Source organism: Bos indicus, chromosome 18, assembly GCF_029378745.1.
Source record: "Bos indicus isolate NIAB-ARS_2022 breed Sahiwal x Tharparkar chromosome 18, NIAB-ARS_B.indTharparkar_mat_pri_1.0, whole genome shotgun sequence".
Classification (NCBI taxonomy): Eukaryota; Metazoa; Chordata; class Mammalia; order Artiodactyla; family Bovidae; genus Bos; species Bos indicus.
The window spans coordinates 1769949-1789004 of NC_091777.1; the positions used below are offsets into that span (position 1 = coordinate 1769949).

The 19056-nt window shown below is 49.5% G+C and overlaps 1 long non-coding RNA gene across 1 annotated transcript in view; it reads right to left on the minus strand.

Annotated features, from left to right (window-relative positions):
* Positions 1 to 2356: 2356 nt before the first annotated feature.
* The window catches only part of LOC139177021 (uncharacterized), a 269207-nt gene continuing 252507 nt past the window's right edge, over positions 2357 to 19056 (minus strand). The window contains exons 5-6 of the long non-coding RNA XR_011561393.1: positions 4616 to 4745; positions 2357 to 2544 (exon numbers count right to left, since the gene is read on the minus strand). This is a non-coding gene — a long non-coding RNA (uncharacterized lncRNA). The remainder of the gene's footprint in view (positions 2545 to 4615; positions 4746 to 19056) is intronic.

Consider the following 19056-nt stretch of genomic DNA (forward strand, 5'->3'; position numbering starts at 1 on the left):
GAGCAATCCCTCAAAAAATCCCCCCATAAGAATCCCCATCTTGGCTGTGCTTCTACAGAACCCAGACATGCACCATGTAATCAGTCACACACTTTCATGGGAAAGTGAGACCGCTCTGCAATCGTGTCCACACAGTGGTGATGGCCACTTTATTCTGCTCATTCCTCCCCTGGTGTCCAGTGCGGGCTCCAGCTCAATACACCTGCAAACACTGGATGCGTGGACATAAAAGCCACCGACCACGTCTGTGACATTCCCTCTAGCCCCTTCAGAAACCTGCACAGAAGTTGGGAATGAAAATAGGAAGGACAAATACAGGTTGAGGACACCACTTACTTCCCATACATTCTTCACAATTTGTAGATATGTTTGTGTTTCTTGAGAACCACAGTCTAAATGGTTCTCTCCACATTATCCCAGATGAAGGACTCCCTCACCTCCGCAGAGGAAACCTTGCTCTTACTACCAGCCCAGACTGCAAGTGAGAGTTTGGAGCAGGCGGAAACAGGATGGCTGGACAGTGAGGTATCAGCCAATTGAGGCTTTAAAAGTGAATGTCAGAGACCCTGCTGCAATTTTGATCAAGTCTGTGCTCAGAAAAGAGAGAGGGGAAAACCTTAAACCTGCTCCTCCGCATTGCCCAGCAGGGTTCCCTAGTGAATCTCATTTACTGGCAAAGACAATGAAAATCCCGCAGGTGGCACCTGCAGGTCCCATAATGACAGTGACGCAACTACTGGGAGTAAGACAGCCAACAAGAGGGTTCCCAAGGTGACCATCATTTGCATGAGAACAACCTCCTCCAGTCTCCAGTGGGGGGTATTGGAAGAGCCTTGTCCCCAGGATGGGGATATTGTAAGGGGGTGGTAAGCTCTTTTCAGGGGAAAGGAACAGTCCTTAGCAGAGGACTGTGAGGGATCATCTCCCAGAGCAAAGGGCCCTGGCCACAGCTCTACCCGAGGTGAATGCCATGGCTACGCCTTTCCCAGGACCCGCTGGGAATAAAATATATTCTCCATGAGAAGCAGGGGCCTGAAATTCCAACATTAGGGAATCCACCCCTCTGTCCAGGCCTGGCATGGTCCCCGGTGGCTGGCAAGAGAAACTGTGCAGAGGCCTCGCCTCTGTAGCAAGGCCTGGGAGTTAGGAGACCGGATGGGAGGCTGAGCTTGCCCCCCTGTGTGGCGGCCTTGGGTAACCTCTCCCTCTTCCTGGGTTTCTCTGTAATACCTACACTGTTGCAATCGGGTTTTGCAGTAGGGGAGAGATACTGGCGTCAACTTCAAATAGGACAGGGAAAAATAGGAATTTATAGTCAAGGAGCAGGTAGGGTCCGTGGATGGAAAATTGCTAAGAGGAGACATCAGAGGTGAGGGAAACGGGGGCTAAAGCAACCTAACAGGAGTCTTGCTGAAGGCAGGCCAGGGGACCAGACACACAGGGCAGGGCAGGTGATGAGGAGCCTGATCAGATACCAAGGGCAGAAGATTCTGGAAAAGCTAAGCTGAACTTTTGCTAAAATTGAACAGTGCAAAGGTGAACACAGACCCCTAAATGTCAGGGCCTAGTTGAGAAGACTGTTCAGTGGAGCCTGGCTGGAGTTCGGTCAAGGAGAGACTCTCTGTCAGCCCCTCCCAGCCACCTGGTCTGAGAATGACAGACACGTGACTCCAGGAAAAGTCGCTGAAAGGGGGAGAAACAGGCGCTGAGCAGGTGGGAGCGGGAGGCGCCCGCTGTGGGCACGCCGCGGGGGCTGCTGCAGAGGACTCATGACGAGGCAGAAGCGAAGTCTGGGAGAATCCCAGACCAGCTCCACCACCTTCCTGGAGGCAGGGAAGAGCTAGCTGAGTCCCCAAGGCACACTGGTCTTTCTGAAACGACCTACCACACCTGTGGCCAAGCCACACGCTTCCTTGATGGTAAAATTGAGTGAGTGAATATCCTCCTCGTCTGAGTTGGATGGAGGACAGGAATTTTACTTTCAATTCAGTTGGATTTCTCTTAATTCAGCAGTTCTGTCTGGGCACTGGGCAGAAGATAATAGCAGTGGTTTTCAGGAAAGGAGACACAAAGACCTGGGCTGAGTGCTGACCTCAGAGGGCCCAGAGCTGGGGGGGAGAAGGGAGCCAGGAGCAAGTGGGCACCGTGAGGAGGCATGAGGCCTTCCAGTGAGACTGGCACACACAGAGGTAGGGCACAGGCAAGACGCACTCTAACAGGAAAGCTAAGACAGTTTTGAAAGGTCTAAATGCCCAGCTGGAGAGCCTGGACTTTGTCCTGTAAGCATAGGAAGCCTTGAAGGTTATGGAATGAGAGAAAAGCTTGATTAGAACTCTGCTTTAGAAACGTGAATTTGACACTGACTTACAGAATGGAGTTGTGTGGTTGGAAACACAAAGCACTATCTGGAAGCTGCCCCAATGTCCAAGAGCGATAAGGTCTCTTTCAGAGCACTTGGGTGGTGGGGGGAAGCGTGCTGTACTATGGGCTCAGCATTGCAGAAAGGCTTCTGTATCCATTCTTATCTCCAGGGATGCAAAAGCCCTGGGAAGGAAGGAGAGAGTAGCATAAATCCCATTTAACAGACACAAAACTTATTCCAAGAGGACATGCGTAACATATATCAGCAATGGACAGAACTGGAATGCATCCAGGCCACCATCCTCCTGCCATCACACAGTCTGTGCAGGGTTGCCTGAGCCCACGAGATCACTGCTGTTCTCACACAGGTTAGAGTGGGGACCCCCCCCCCCAGCACTACTGAAGTGCTACTAAATAAAGCAATCTGTTCGCTAATACTCACTGTTGGTTATCTCCCTGCAGGAGTCCTGAGACCTGTGTCTCTGAGCTGCAAAGAGACTGATGGTGGCAGCTACTAAATTGTGTTTATGGGGAGCTTTTTACCTGAAGAGGTCGTAAATCATTCTTGATCAATAACTGACCAATCCAGTTGTTTTGCACATTTCAAATCCTCCCGATCCATACACAGAAAGGAAAGAGAGAGGAAGGCAATCTGTTTATTGGGAAAAAATGACAGAATAACGGGCTAATGCAACTACTTAGGCTGGCAATTACCTGTTTTGTTTTGTTTTTTTAATTGAAGTGAGGCATTTTGAATGGTTTGCTGAGTCAGTTAAGGTCACACAATGAATAGTCTTGATTTGAAAGGGTCAGGTAAGGTGAGGGTCTGGTATCCAGTTGAAAACTTACTATGGGCCTTGCACTGTACCCCTTTATTACCCTCATAACCCTGCAAGGAGGTATTCCCACTTCCAAGAAGAAACCTGTGGCTCAGTGAAATTAAATAGCTAGCTCAACCCTGCAAGGAGGTATTCCCACTTCCAAGAAGAAACCTGTGGCTCAGTGAAATTAAATAGCTAGCTCAACCCTGCAAGGAGGTAGTCCCACTTCCAAGAAGAAACCTGTGGCTCAGTGAAATTAAATAGCTAGCTCAACCCTGCAAGGAGGTATTCCCACTTCCAAGAAGAAACCTGTGGCTCAGTGAAATTAAATAGCTAACTCAAGGTTGGCAGTGCCACCAAAAGCCCTCTTTCCCAGTAAGAAACAAGCAGAGTCCAAGGGCAACTGGACTTGGAGAAGCTGAGTCCCATTTCAGGATTGGGCTGGTTGCACAGGAACTGCACTTGGTTCCAGGCACACTCTTGGGAGGCTGGCCTGGGCCCTCCCTCACAATTGCTGATGGAATTGCAGTATCTGTTTGGGGTCAACATCCAAAAGGAATTAGATGGTCCACCATCAAGAGGCAGCCTATATTTCCTCAGGCCATGCCCTGCTCACAGCCCCTAGTGGTCTCCCAAGGTCAAGAGGATGATGTCCTTGAATACCCCCAAGCTGCTTTGCCAACCTCTAGGAACTTCCCTACACAGATTCACAGGATTCAGCTGGATAGTCATTCTCCAGCAAACCCTGTCTGGCCTCAAAACCTAAGCTCTCTCAACACACTGTCTCCCATCTCCTTTCAGTGACCAAGCTCCCCATCTTCAAGGCAACCTTTGAAGCAACCCATGTGAGGAGTGTCTCCTGAGTGCTTCATCCCAGCTCCTCTGAGCTCCAGCCCCTGCTGTCTTGGGCCTCTGTCTGGCAGAGTGGAGTGGGGAATGTTCGACCAGGCTGGCCGGTGCTGGGGTAGCTTGTACCGTGGTCCCCATGAATGAGGGGCTCAACAGAGCTCCTGAAGGCCGCCAACTCCTCTGTCTTTGGGCCCCACTGCAGGTATGAACAGGCATCTCTCCCTAAAGAGACTGATCCCTGGTGGCTCAGAGGATAAAGTGTCTGCCTGCAATGCAGGAGACCCGGGTTCAATCCCTGGGTTGGGAAGATCCCCTGGAGAAGGAAATGGCAACCCACTCCAGTATTCTTGCCTGGAGAATCCCATGGACAGAGGAGCCTGGCGGGCTGCAGTACACGGGGTCACAAAGAGTCAGACACAACTGAGCGGCTTCACACACACACAGGCAGATGCAGTGAAGATGTGAGAGTGAAGATGCCCCATTTCACTCTCGGTCACTGCAGGCAGAGCATCAGTTGTCAGAGACAGGATGGTGAGATAGAGGATGAAGCCTGGAATCTTTTAAAAATGAAGCGTTTCACTCACCAAGAAGTAAGCTGATGATTTGTCTCATCAAGATGATCTCAACTGATAACCGTCTTGGAAGCACAGCGTTGTGCGGGCCTGGGAAGGCCACTGTGATTGTGATTGGAGGGTGCCCCGGCTCCAGACCTTTCTGTTGTCAGAACAAGATAAAGGAAAACAGTTTTCCATGAACAATTCATTCTTCTTTTTTTTTTTTAAACTAATTTGTTGAAAATTATTTTCTTTCTACAATTTCACAGTAAAGTGAAAGTGAAGTCCCTCAGTTGTGTCTGACTCTTTGTGATCCTATGGGCTGTAGCCTATCAGATCCTACATCCATGGGATTTTCCAGGCAAGAGTGCTCGAGTGGATTGCCATTTCCTTCTCCAGGGGATCTTCCTGACCCAGGAATCAAACCCCGGGTCTCCCGCCTTGCAGGCAGATGCTTTACCGTCTGAGCCACCAGAGAAGTCAATTTCACAGGTGACTATCTTAATTCTGAAAATGGTGACTAGTCACTAATCAGCCTTTCTGGAAAATGTCCTTATTTGGATCTCTCGAAAAAAGCACTTGCATGTGGCACTGATCATCAAGAAATCCCACAGCACTGCTCAATTAGCAAACAGTTTAAGGTGACATATTGTATTTAAAGAGTCTCCCTTGGAGTGACAGATGTCTGCAAGTAAACATTGGGAAATTATACCCAAAGAGGCGCCAGGGCTGGCCCTGGAGGTCAGGGCAAAGGCCAGTGGGCCCTTCTTCATGGAGACGGGCTATCAGCTCCAACTCCTGGGGAGCGCTGCCCCCCAACCCTCAAGGGAGTTTCAATGACAGAGAAAGCTCAGTTTGCTCCAATATCCCAATGCATCTGAGAGAGTCCTTCTTGCTCAAGGCCAGGGGTGAGGTGTGCCCACATAGTCTAGTGCAATGGCCTTTGTTTCTGATCCTTGCACACTTTCTGATTAATTAACTACATATACAACCTGTCTGTGGCCTTAGAGCAAGTAGATTTCAGGAGGAAATGTGCCAATTTTCCTACATGTCTCCAAACTACTTTCCTTAGCAGCTCTTACTCTCTCATCTTCTGAATCGAGTAAATGTGTGGTTCTGCTGAAAGGCTCAGGATACAGGGGCATGGAGCCACTAATTTAGATAAATGTCAGAATTCTTGGATCCTAGAGCACACTGCTAGCCACCTTGCCAGGTCTCAGGGGGCTCAGGGGAGATGGAAGGAGGGGCACCCAGCTCCTTCTGCATAGGACAAATTAAGTGTATTTGTCTATTGCACACTCCCCAGAGCCTGTTTCCTGTTTGGATGTTGAGGAGGTCTGTCTTATAGAAAGAAACTGAGGGAGCTAATGGTTCTACTGTGGGAACTGCAATGGTCATCTTTTTGCTCCTTCCTCCTGAATCCAGCCTCCCCGCTCTGCTTTGCTCCTTGAGGGTGACCTCCTGGGACTCCTTTATCAGAGTTCCCTTGCTGACCACCCCTGATTCCCCCATAGGACGCCCCAGGAGAGGCCACAGACAGACTGTGGTCCCCAAAGCTGCCTCTCTGGACAGAGTTGGCACATGTCACAGGAGCATAGGAAGCACTGGAGATGGTGGTGCAGGTTCTGGGAAGCAAGGGGGCTGGGAATGTGGACAGGGAGCGCTGCCGCCTTTCCAGTCTGTCAAGGATCAAGCCTTCAGCCACTGCAGCCACTAACACCACCATGGTGCGCCCGGGGGACAACTCAGGATGGAGGGAAACGGGACATATTTTGTGCTTCAGATACTGGCCCTAGATAGTTAAGATATATACCTAAGAAATAATTTCAAAGAGCCCAAACTCTTATTGACACATCTTCCCATACATGCATGCATGCGTGCTCAGCCGCTTCAGTTGTGTATGACTCTTTGTGACCCTATGGACCATAGCCCACCGGGGTCCTCTGTCCGTGGGATATTCCAGGCAAGAATACTGGAGTGGATTGCCATGACTCCCTCCAGGGGATCTTCTTGATCCAGGGATCAAACTCGCATCTCTAGCATCTCCAGCATTGCAGGCAGATTCTTTACCCACTGATCCCATACATAGAAAAGTAATAAAATCATTCACTTGAGATGTCTGTTTTCATTTTCCTGTTGGTTTTTGTTTGTTTTTTGCTATTAACAGTAATCTTATTATGTTCAGCAAAACATTCCTCTACATCCTGGCTTCTCCTTTACCTCTTGGGAGCAGTTTGCTGAAGCTGAAGCTCCAATACTTTGGCCACCTGATGCGAAGAATTGACTCATTGGAAAAGACCCTGATGCTGGGAAACATTGAAGGCAGGAGAAGGGGATGACAGAGGATGAGATGGTTGGATGGTATCACCGAATCAATGGACATGAGTTTGGATGGACTCCGGGAGTTGGTGATGAACAGGGAGGCCTGGCGTGCTGCCGTCCATGGGGTCTAAAAGAGTCGGACACGAATGAGCAACTGAACAACTGAACTGAACTGAACTGAGCAGTTTCTTAGAGCTGTCTAAGAGGCTGTCTCCTAGGCTAAAGTCCTCACTCAGTAAGTTCTCACTGAATAAAACTAAACCCACAACTTTTAGGTTGTGCATTTTTCTTCAGTCGACAAGAGGAAAATTCTGCATTAGGACCAAGATCACTGCACCATAGACGAAAGACCATCTTCATCAATCTTTCTCTCCCCTCCTTCAGCATTTCCTTTCTAAAGAGGCAACACCTCCTAGAGGGACATCAGCAGCTTCAAATTTTTTCTTTCTTTTAAAAAAATTAACATTAATACTTTTATCACTTAATCAAGGATTTCTTTTTCCTAACTTTATTGAGATACAATTGACATACATTGTGTAGTATTGATTTGATACACTTATGTGTTGCAAAGTGATTATCACTATAGCCTTAGCTGACACCTCCCTCATGACACATAATCACCATTTTTTTGTGTGTGGTAAGTCCATTCTGAAGGAGATCAGCCCTGGGATTTCTTTGGAAGGAATGATGCTGAAGCTGAAACTCCAGTACTTTGGCCACCTCACGTGAAGAGTTGACTCATTGGAAAAGACTCTGATGCTGGGAGGGATTGGGGGCAGGAGGAGAAGGGGATGACAGAGGATGACATGGCTGGGTGGCATCACTGACTCGATGGATGTGAGTCTGAGTGAACTCCAGGAGTTAGTCATGGACAGGGAGGCCTGGCGTGCTGCAATTCATGGGGTCACAAAGAGTCGGACACGACTGAGCGACTGAACTGAACTGAACTGAAGATCTACTCTCTCAGCAACTTTCAAGTATATAACATAGCATTATTAGCTATAATTACTGAGCTATACATTAGATCCTCAGAACTTATTCATCTTAAAACTGCGAGTTTGTACCCTTTAACTAACATCTACACAGTCATACACACACCACCACCTCTTCCTAGCCAGCCCCTGGCAAGCCCCATTCTACTCTCTTTGGTGAGTTTGACTTTTTACTGATTATACATGTGAGTGCTATTTGTCTTTCTCTGCCTGACTTGTTTCACTTAAAATCATGCTCTCAAGTTCCATCTATGTTGTCACAAATGGCAGGATTTTCTTTTTTCTAATGCTTGAATAATACTACATTGTGTATGTACATCATGCCTTGATCCATTCATCCACTGACAAACACATAGGTTTTCTTCTATATCTTAGCTCTTATGAATAATGCTACAATGAAATTTTTCTCTTTCAATTTCTCTCCCTTTCAAACTGTGATTTTATTCATATCTGAGACAAGGGAAACCCAAGCCCAGTCCCTTGTGAGTCGCAGATGCTGAAAATGCTGACCACAGGAGCTCAGATGCCTTCCTACGGTTAGAAATTACACACCACGGAGGCCCTTGCCCAATTCTGAAGGAACGGAAAGTTTCAGAGGGAGCAGAGGGGAGAACTTTTTAAGATGAAAAATTAAATGTATTTATCTGCTACATGTTCTCCAGCATGCTAAATATCTGGATGTTTAGAGGATCTGTCAGGATTTAGCCCAACCTCTCCCACTTGTAGCTGGGTTGTTAAACCTAAAAACATAAACTAGACGCTCCAAGTTGCCATATAAAAGCCCTCATACAAACCATCCCTTGTGGGATTGCCCTAAATGCTAATGTTACTGCAGATGTGATGAGTTGCTTCCAACCTCACACAAGGGGGATGAAAGCTCTGTAACTCCAGCCACTGTTGTACAGAGGCAGCCTGGACCCAAGAACTCTTCATGCTCGTGAGGAAGGCCTCTAGAGTCTGTCTGCTGGTTGAGAAGCGGGTTTGCATTTCATGTATCTGCAGGGGGTGAGAGGCCTGACTCAGAGGCCTGCACAGAGGGCCAGGTCACTAAGCTTTGTGCAGACTTGAGAATGAGCCCCTGGGAGGTGAAATGAGGAGGCACAGTGATCTCTCAAGGATGGCTAAGAGGCACCTGGCCCTTCCCTGGAAGACTGGGTGAGATGGCAAGAGGCACTCTTCTCAGTGAAGGGAAAACCACTCTTGCAGCAAGGATCTGGGCAGACACATCACAAAGGCCAACTGTGGGTTTACAGAGCCAGGTCATAATCCCAGCTCCACTACTCACCTGAGCCCAACCAAGCAGCGGCCCCACTTAGAACCTGTCTATGCACCAGTGGGAGTGGTACTCCAGGACCCAACCCTCTTCAGGGAGAGGCAGTGGATCTTTCCCTTACTGGTCTTAAGTCCAACCTGCATCCCGACCAAAGGATTCCATCATGTGAGTGTTCTGACTGTGAGGAGCATCTGGCTTCCAGCTCTAAAGGACAGTGCGTCTGCGTAGATCTCAGCATGATGGAGCTCAGGCTTATTTTCCCCAGTGCCTCAGCAGCTCACCAGATTGGCCTAACCTCCAGGCTGGAATGGACAGTGTTTTAAAGAAAATAATGGAAGCTCCTTTACTGACGACTGACTATGAACCAGAGACCACTCTAAGTGCTTCTCAGGCTGTTAGCTTTAGAACCTCTGAGTATCTGCAGGTGATGAGAAAGCCAAGTACAGAGGGTAGAGAACCCCCCTGAGGGCAGGCAGCCAGCATGAGAGGGACTCTGGCAGCCCCTTTGAGCCCTGTGGTTCAGGATTTGAGAAGAGCTCTATGAGGCAGCAGTTTTCATTCCCATTTCACAGATGAGAAAGCTGAGCCTGGAAAGGGCAGGTTACTTGCCTGAGGTGGCACATGGCCCAGAGCAGGAGCCAAAGGCAGAAGAGGGTTTACCCACTGGTAGCACTGCCCGGGGTCTTTCTGACCAAGACCAACCCTTTGGTCTTCGGTGGAGCTTCTCCTGCTTCTGAGAGATGCCACTTTGACCATCACTCATGGCTCCTCTAGCAGAGAATTCTCCACAAGAACATACGGCAGAGGCAGCCCAGCAGGCCCCCGCCAGCTTCCCCAGCCAGAATCCGGCTTCCATCCCTGACCTTGGGGCAGAGTTGGGGCAACTCAATAACACAGTAGCCAATATGCATTGGGTGCCTGCCAAGGGGCTGGCACTGTGCCCAGCTTTACGGCATGTCACCTCCTGCTATCTGTGCCAACCCTGGAAGGAAGGCATGATTGCTTTCCGCTTATGAATAAAGAAACTGAAGAATAGAGACGTTCAGTCACTTGCTACCGGTGCTGCAAAGGAAGAAGCAAACCTGGGAGAAACAAGAATCAAGAGGCTCCAACCACACACAGCAAACTCGGAGTCACCAGGCGCGCACACTGGTTCCATTCCGGTCAGGCGCCGATGGCGGATGGACGATTGAAAGAGCTCCCGTCTCGAAGGACCCGACAGCCTAGGGTAGGAGACGACATGTACAGAAACCCAGAGTGAAAGGCAGGCTGTTTCAAGCATCTTCAGTGGAGAGCAGCTGATGGGAGCCCTTGATTTCTCCCCCATACAATCCAACGAGGTCCCAGCTGCAGCTGCCACCCTTCAATTCAGATGGACATTGGTAGCAGGAGCTGTAGCCCCAATAGGAGGAAGAGCTAGGTGCCCACCTAACACCGGTCTTATTCACAAAGGAAAGCTGCAGGGCCTATTTCTAGATAATACACCATCCACGACACTCTACACACGGTCTGAACTTGCTTCAACACATGAAGAACAAGATCCCGATTTCAGTCAATGCAGACCTGTCTCTCTCTGATGCATTTCAAAGTTTTGTCTACAAAACACTGCTTCTTTGGGGATGGGGGTGGGGGGTGGGCGTGCCACCCTCGTGATAAGAGGCAGCTCTCATCTGAACTTGCTCTCCAGGCTGGCACCACAGCACTCTGATCCTGGCTCCTTGTGTGCACGCACAGTGAGGCAAAGTGGAAAGTTGAATGCAACGCCTAACCCGCGCCGTGCACAGCCAACACCCAAACCTCCTGCGGTAGACTGAATGCCTTCATATTCAGACTTCATACGTGGCAGTGCCACTCCCAAAGGTGACACACTAAGAGCTGGGGCTTTGGACAGGCTCTGCTTTCGTGAATGGGATTAGTGATCCCATAAAAGTGACCCCGGAGAGATCCCACGCCCCTTCTAACACGCGAGGACGCATGAACCGTCCAAGAGCCAGGAAGCAGGTTCTCACCAGAATCTCACGCTGGCACCCTGATCTCTGACTTCCAGCCTCTAGAACTGTGAGGAATACATTTTTGTTGTTTATAAGCCACTCAGAATATGGTACCTGGTTATAGCAACCTGAGTGGACTAAAACACCTTCTGATGGAAATTTCCAAATAATGAAAACCAAAGGCTTACAGTGATCATTTTTCCCATTTGAATCAAAATTCAATTATTCTCTCTTCCTTCCTTGCCCTATTTACATGTATTTTTGGATTCCAAGAGCTGGACACATTTCATCACAGACTCTGAATCATGAGCGTTTCACCTCCACGTGAGTTATTATTTTGCCTGAGATGGTTGCATTTGAAAATTAAGCAGTTATTTGGTGCATTGACTGGAAAGCAACCAAAACCACGTCTCAAAGCTGTGAGACACTAAAAGGGAGGAAATGGTGAAAATGTCTGTGATGTTTTCGGCACCACCAATATGCCCCTCACACATGCACAACCGCAGATTCGTTCCTCTCTTTTTACTGTAAAGGCGATTTCCCTGAAGTGTTTTTAAGCTGGAGAGATTCACTACAAGCTGGTGAAAAATTGCTCGCTACAAGAGATCCAGTTTATTGGCAGAAATCCAGCAACCCAGCGTATTGGTAACTAGCTTGATAATGAGTCTCTTCCGTGTAGATTGGCTCATTATTATCAATTTTTGTCAGCTCTCTCGTGAGTCTTGATCTGCTGCCCCGCTTTGGCTCCTGTGCAGGAGAAGGGGAGCCAGCCCCACGCCCACACCAGATACCGGAGGCCTGCGCCTGGAGGGAGGGGGAGAGTGGGGCAACAGGCTCCTTGTTGTAAGAGCCTTGAATTTAACATTGCGAACAGAGAGATGTTAAGGAGACTTGCAATGAAGTGTTATAAAAACAGAGTTTGATTGAAAGAGCTGGCACTTAATGCAAATGAACATTTTGTCCCATGATTCATTGCTATCAGGAGAACTAAATTTGTACAGCCCAGAGGAGAGATGACTAATGGGAGGCATAATAATTGTCAATTTATACCTGCAAAGAATTAATCAAGAGGCCTGGAGGAGACAGCACTTTGTAGCCACTTCAGGTGTATGTGCTGGGAGCAGGCAGTGCAGAAGGAGCTGGGGAAATTAAGCTACATAGTAGGAGTGACTGTAATAACACCGGGGTCCATTAGCCGTAGACATCACCTCCGCGGCAGGGTGATAATTACCCCCAGAAAACTGCACCAACCGATCTTGGGGAAGGGATGGCGATTTTTGCAAAGATTTGTAGATTTGATGGTGAATGTGGAAAGCTCTGGAGCTCAATTTCCTCCTCCTGGGGCTCCCTCCCAGGCATTCCTAAGACACCTCCTTTGCTTTATTCAAACAAAAACTTCTCCACTAATTCAACTCATCTTAGAGAACTGACTTCAGAAAACTCCCTGTCCAGCACGGAGTGATGTGGGGACAGAGAGAGTATTTCATCCTTAAATTCAGCAACTGTTTATTGAGCATCTATTCAGTGCCAGGTGGTGAACAAGGAAATGTCTTTGCCATCGTGGGCTCACGTGCTGAGTGAGGTGGAGAGGAGAGGACCCCGGAGGTAGGCACGCCTGTGTGAGAGATATTGGCATAACCAGGTCTTACCTGATGCCCAAGGAGAGCAAAATCCAGGGAGCCGCTCTAGTCCAGGTATGTAGAGTAGGCCCCGAGTAAATGAGTCCCCTTTCCTGTAAGAGTCTGGCAGTTGCCCAAAAGTCCCTTGAGGATTCGGACTCTGGGAGTGAAGGCCTGAGACCCTGTCCCCTCCTCGAGGTGCCTCTTCATTCTGAGTTCAGTCCCTGCACTCTGGTGGAGCACAAGCCAGTGAGCTGAATCTCTCAGTAACATTTTCAGTTAGTTACTAATGTCTGCAAACTGGAAGGTGTCACATGCATTCAGAGTTCCAGTGCTACATTTTTTTAATGTAATCTAACTGCATTGCACCTGCAACCCCGCAGGACAGCTGAGGCTGCCGGAGCCGCCACTGTGAGCCCCAGTTCGCCGCCATTCCCACTGCTCCCTTTTCAGTCTCTCCTTCCATCCTGTTTCAGTCTCTCGTTTTGCCAACACAGCTCCTGTGGGAATTTAATAGTTCTGCTCCTAGGCTAAAATGACCAGAACTACAAAGTGGCTGGCCTGTATCAGCTTAGGGTCTGCAGAAATGTCTCTAGCCAACAGTAATTCAGTGTTTTAATTTGATTAATATCATCATAATAGTTAGAGTAGACTTCTCTCTTTTGCAAATCAATGGTCCAGTGTACAATTACCCTTCCTTTAGGCCCCAGGCTCTGAGTCACTGGCAGCCCAAAGTCAGTAACTCTAGATGAGCTCGTTTGCTCCCTTCTCTTTGCAGGAGATGTATACCACTCAGCCCATGCGTCCTTCACTGTGACTATTAGGCTGGGACCTCATGTAGAACGACGAGACAGCAGGTAAAAATTCGGCTCAAGGATTTGTTGTGTGTATCCCTCTCCCCTCTACCCTGATTGATTTTTGACCCGTATTTCTGCTGTGTGGGTTTCCCATGTCTCTTAAAAAATATATCCATGCTTCACCCAGTCCTTTTTGAAAGATGCAAAACAAGACCTGTAGCAGCAATGCAGTGCAGGAGCACGCCAGGTAAGAGATACTGGTGCTGGTCCCGGCATGAGAGCGAGGGGGCAATTATAAGAAGACACAATGTAGGCAGCTGAAAACGCGCGGCCAGGCAGCTCCGGGGAGCAAAGCCCATTAGGCAGAGCGGACGGAAGTGCATTTGACATTTTTCTTCCAATGTGTCAACATGGTGATACCCACTGGGGGCCTGCAGGTGGTGGGGACTGGAAGATACAGGGAGGAATCAGAGCAGGTTTCCATCTCCAGGAGTTCAGTAGAAGAAACATCCTTCACAAGGAGAGCCTATCACCACTGCCAGGAGACACCATGCAGCCTCTTGGCCATTGGGTTACAGCCCAGTTGCCGTGGCTGACGCTCTGTGCTTGATGGGTTCCCAGGTCAAGTGTGGGGGATCCCCCATCCCTAGGGCAGCCCCCAGTCACTGGGGGACTTCTGCTGTTCCAGTGAGATGGTTTTGAGGCACATTCCGCATGGTTTCTCAGTGGGCCCGAAAGGTTAAGCCCAGGTGCCCACAGAGGCAAAGTGCCCTCAACACACACTCCACTGACTTTTCTCCCTTCCCCATCTTATTTCCCCACTTTCTGGGATCAGCTCTAAACAAACTACCTGCACTCAATCCTTACTCCAGGATCTACTTTTCAGAGAATTCAAACTCAGACAGTGCCAGGGGAGTATAACAGATTGAATTGTGAGCTAGGAGGTCAGGAAAGGCTTTAGGGAGCTGTTGAACTAGGCTAGTACTTGGGGCACAGATAGAGAGGGAAGTGGAGGAGAGATTCATTCCAATGGTGGGCACGCATGAGCTGTAGAGAGAAGGAACACAGATGCGAGAGTGAACAGTATGCCATTAATTCACAGGCTACGTGATGAACCACAGAAAATGGGATTGGAAAAACAGAGTGTGCCTGGATCGCCAGTGGGTCTGAGTGTCCCCTTGTGGAGTAGAGGTTTCATTTTGTAAATGTTGACATGATGTGATGTGACAGTGAAATGGTGTGATTTGTGTAAGGAAGTGTGGAGGCAGGAAGGAGCTGGATGAGAATGAGGACACAGGCCGCCTTCAGGGCTGCCCCGGTGAGCGAGCATGCTCGCCTGTGGTCAGATGGTCCCCGTGGAGGACTTGGTCCTCTGTGTGGTGGTCTCTGGCTAGGCACTCAGGGAGTGCCCCACGGATGGCAGGCAGGCCCAGCTCTGCAAGAGTCCATGGCTGAAGAATCATAACTGGTGGCAGATGAATAGCTCTGGTCCACAGGCTGGCGAGGGGAGCTAACTTAGGGTCTCCAGGTGAACAGAACCTGAAATAGTAGGCAGCAGTGTGAACAGGCCCCAAATGGCACGTCCCACCCCCCATCAGCCAGACGGGCACCCTGATGCCCCTGAGTGGGATCCCACATGCTAAGGATGGAGCAGAGCTGCCCTCCTGTCTGAGGGGTGGCTAGAGGATGCCAGAATAACCAATGGAAATAAATGTTTAAGAGTGAAAAACAAATACCAGAACTGTAGAAGTAAATCAAACATTCACATTTTATTTGCCCACAAGACACCAAATGACAGTTTTGACTCTCTTGTCTACATTTACAGTGGACACAGTTCACAGGACCCTAACTGTGTGGCAGGGACGAAGAGCAATGATGGAAATGTGGCCAGGGATCTGATTACTAGGTCAGCTCTGCCGGCTGCCCAGCTCCCCCAGCCCCATGCCCATGGGAGCCCTGGTTCCCATGGGATCAGTGTTCCTAAAAGAACTGGAGGTCAACTTTAGAAAATTACATCTCCCCATATTCACAAATGCCCATTCACACAGAGCCACTTTCTCTTCAAGAGCCTATATCTTGCTTTAAAGTGAACTTTTATGAAGTGTCTTCTAAGAGATACAAATTACATAGGCTGTTAATAGATAGTCTTCTAAAATAATGTTTCCAATTCAAACAACTTTGGGAAAGGATGTGTTGAGCGAAATTGGACAGGTTTCTTTACTACAGGACATTAGAGCCTTCGATGTGCTCACGAGTAGCTACACAATTTGTGGGACTTGGTGCAGAATGAAAACACCAGGCCCCTGGTGCAAAGACTATGAAAAATTGCAAGAGTATAGCTGCAAGGCATGGTGCCAAGCGCAGAACCCCCCCAAGCACGAGCCCAGCGGGGCCGCAGCAGGCCCCTGGCTGTGAGGTGAAGTCACCCGCACACCATGCTGCCTCACTGTGGGTCTCCAACTGAAGAAAGGGGGCAGACAAGGTCGTGATGTGTTCAAAAGTATTCAACCCTGGAACTCCAGTGCCACAAAACACACTCAGGAAACTCCTGCTTTAAGCCGATGAATTCTCATTTTCCTCTTACCTCTGGGCTCCGATACTCAAACATTGTAAATCGGAACCCCAGGGGACAATCATACACAGGAAGGGAAGGTTCTCTTGCACTGCTCATCCCATCCTCTGTTTCTGTACTGGGGGACTTTTTTGTTTATTTGGTAAAGCAGAGCCCACCAGTTATTTTTGCTTATTACTTATTTGGCTCGATCCTTTCACATGAGGCCCAACACCCCTGAATTACAAAACAAATTTCTGGCAATAATAGCAGGCAATTTACAGTGATAGATGAATATAACAAAAATAGTATACCATGGCCAGAGATTGTGCATAATTTTGTACTTAGAATGCAAGCATTATTCAAGTGCTGTCAGCCCATTTGTTTATCCTGCTTCCCTGGGAGTGCCACCATGACACTACCTGGGCCTGGCTTCTCTGAGCTCCTCTCTGGGGTTATTTGTGGCTGGGGATGGTGTGGGGTCAGGGGAGGGAAGCCCACCCTCAGCCTCATGAGTCACCGTGGGCAGAGAAGCAAAGGCGGTGACCGCCCGTTAACACTCACTCCCTCCAGGCCCCGCTCTTCTGCTGCTCTGACTCACTGCCGTTGTGGGGCTCCTACTCCTCTGGTCTTCCAGGCCTCAGAGTTCATCTGCTTAACACACCTGTGCACACCTTCCTCCCCCACTCCTTTGTTAGGGTGTCCTGGCTGAAGCCAGCTCCCACCTCCAGCTGGCCCAGCCCTGAGGGGGCTGACCACTAGCTCTCCACTGGCCAGCTCCCCATATCTGGAGCTCACACAGCCTTTATTCCTGGACACGCAGATAGTTCTGCTTTTACTGAGGGGCACCCACATGCCAGGGTTGGGTGGACAGTTTTCACATGAGGCTCACAGCTCGCATCCTTGAGAAGCTCCTCTTCTGGCTGAGAGAGATGGGCTGGTTCCCGCAGTCAGGTAAGAACTGACATGCAAATCTGCCCACGCCACACCTCTACTTAACCCCCTGCAGTGGGTCTGCTGTTCACGTCCTCAGCACTCAGAGGGTCCTTTCCAGGTCCTTCAGGTTCTGTCCCGCCCTATGGCCTTGTCAGTCACTTTCTTTCTCGCAGCCTCACCCACTCCACACCACCCTGCCCACACGCAGTAGCTTCTCCACGTTCCCAGGCTTTTGCTCAAGCCCCTCCACCCCCCGCAGTAATGCTCTTCCCCTCATTGCCACCTAAGAGGACACCCTCTCCTTTCTCAAGGCTTGCTTCAAGCGTCAGCTCCTCTAGGAAGCTTTTCACAATCCCTACGCCCTAGCCACTTACTCCCAGCTTTGTGCCACTACTGGGGCCAGCAGAGATTTCCATAACCCTAACCCTAACCCTAACCCTAACCGGCCGACATCTCCGTGTCAGAAGTCTGCCTCTCCCACCAGACCATGAGAAGCCTGAGGCAGGGTCCACTACATGGTATCTACTCGGTGAATAACCATTCCACGAATCTCTGAATTAATGGTACAGACCCAAGCACCTGAAGAGCGCCAAGCCCCCATCCCAAGCAGCAGGCTCCCCAAGCTGGACCCCAGGATGAGGAATGGGGACTATGACGCTCTTTCTCCTCACTCTCATGCCCACTCAGCACCTTCATTTCTTTCCTCTCCCTTCCCCGTTTTGTTTTCATGATGGGAATCTCAGTCAGCTGCCGTGAGTGAGAAGGCAGAGAAGAGAAAAAGAAAATCACAGTCTTAAGGGTGACAGCCCTGAAATGTTGAGCTTGAACTGCCTGGGGGTTCAATTTCACATTCTTGGTAAAATAGATGCAAATATATATTCAAATTCAATGCAAATGCACTGACAGATCTCCTGGTTCATTGCTGGTGCCTGGTGAGACTCACAGTCCTTGGGGACAGGATTTGCCTTCTCTTCTCAGCTTCCTCCATGGTGCCCATTCCAGAGCTGAGCTCCGGAAAGGAAGAGACCCATAAAGACAGCTCCCAGAGGAGGAGCTGTCCTCAGGGAAATCCTCTGGAGATACCACCTAAGCTGGAGCCTTCTGGGGATGATCCCCAAGACAGCAGGGCTTCCTGCAGGAAGGAGATGAGCCCAGAGTGTACTCCATGCAGGGAGCGAGGGAGCCAGGCGAGCAGAGATCCTGTCACACTGAGGGCACAGCAGCCACTGCAGCGAGGAGACTTTGCAGGTGCATTTCAGAGAGAAAAACTACAAAGGAGGAGCAAGCCAGGCTGGCTGTGGGTGCAGGGAAAGCCCAGGAGCACTTAGGGCTCCTCCTGTCTAAGGGCCCGGACACTGTGTGGCTGGGAGAAAATGTGCTTCAGCCCCAAGCACAGGGATAGAGGACATTACCTCAAGATGCCTTTCCTGGAGGCCATGTCCCAGAGCCGTAGACCTTGTGTTACTACAGGTAGGCACGGTGGCTGTGGTTTTAGGAGGCCATGGTGAAGACTCCTTAAAGGACAATATTCCGGCACAGTGCAATAAAAGGCCTGGCCATTTTCATGTTCACGGAGAGAATAAAAGCGAAGAATGACACCTAACGAATTTAATGACTTACCAGAATAGCGTATTGACAGCTCCAGCTACCTGCCGAGCTCACAGTCCACCCCTCTCTTCCATGAGTCCACCTTCCCTTCATACCCCCTTCCTTCAGGTTATGAGGAGCTCCTCATAGTCTGCAGCAGCCCAACAAATCCAGCCCTTCTCTGGCATTGGATTCTCCGGTGAAGAATCATGTTCCTCCCACAAGGCTCAAGGTGTCTGCCCCACTGCGGACCCCACAATAGGCACATGTCAGGCTGGTCAATTCAGTCACCATGTTTCCCTGCCAAGACCACCAGTTCAAGCTGGACAGATGGCCCAAATGGGCCATCAGAGCTAATGAACATCAGCCCTCGAATTCTGGAACCATGAGGAAGAAAAGCACG